Raw genomic sequence first — 814 nt, forward strand, 5'->3', positions numbered from 1 at the left:
AGCAAACAAAAGTGAAATTTAACTTGAGCTATTTCTGGTAAATGTGTATATTTAGCAATGACAGAAACTAAGCTTAACCAATCAGAAATGGCCAACGAGCTTATAGTTGTGTAACTAGGGTCTTTCGAATGGGATAAATCAAAGAAGGCAACTGTATAACTGTAACCAATTAAATATTTTCTTTGATTTACTTGTCCTGTGAAAGCCTCCTCCTCCTCCTTGGGTTCCCTCAGTGGAGCTCTTGAGCCACCTCTGGTTTGGAGCTGCCTGATTCATGAATTGTTTGCTCAAATAACCTCTTTATTATTTTTTTGTGCCTCAGTTTACTTTCTGGCAATCCCATCTAAGGAGACGAAGGGTGGCCAGGTGAGTAGGGGGAGTACTCATAGCCTTGGGGGCCCACCTGGGTCCCCACACACCAAAGGAGCAGGTGACACTGCTGACGGACGTCAGAAATCATTCCTTCTGATTCTGAGCCCTGGGGACTCGGCGAAGGGTGGGGTCCTGGGCTGGAGCCGGGTGGCTGTAGAGGCGAGATAGGGTTGAGCGGGAGGAAGTGGAGGGGACATGCCTGTGTACTGGCGGGGGCCAGAGCTCGAGGAGGAAGGGGCCCTGGGGACGTGGTGTCTTGGAAGAGGTGGGTGAGGGGAAGCATTGCAGTGGCCTTAGGGAGCCTGCACCAGGGACTAGGAGTGTAGACAGAGCTTGGCGGTGAGTAGAGACGAGAGGAGAGAGGGATAGAGACAGGAGACATGGATACGGAAAAGGAGAGGCAGACTACGTGTGTGTGTGTGTGTGTGTGTGTGTGTGTGTG

This window comes from Propithecus coquereli, unplaced genomic scaffold (genome assembly GCF_000956105.1).
Source record: "Propithecus coquereli isolate 6110/MARCELLA unplaced genomic scaffold, Pcoq_1.0 Scaffold158, whole genome shotgun sequence".
In the NCBI taxonomy this organism is placed as follows: Eukaryota; Metazoa; Chordata; class Mammalia; order Primates; family Indriidae; genus Propithecus; species Propithecus coquereli.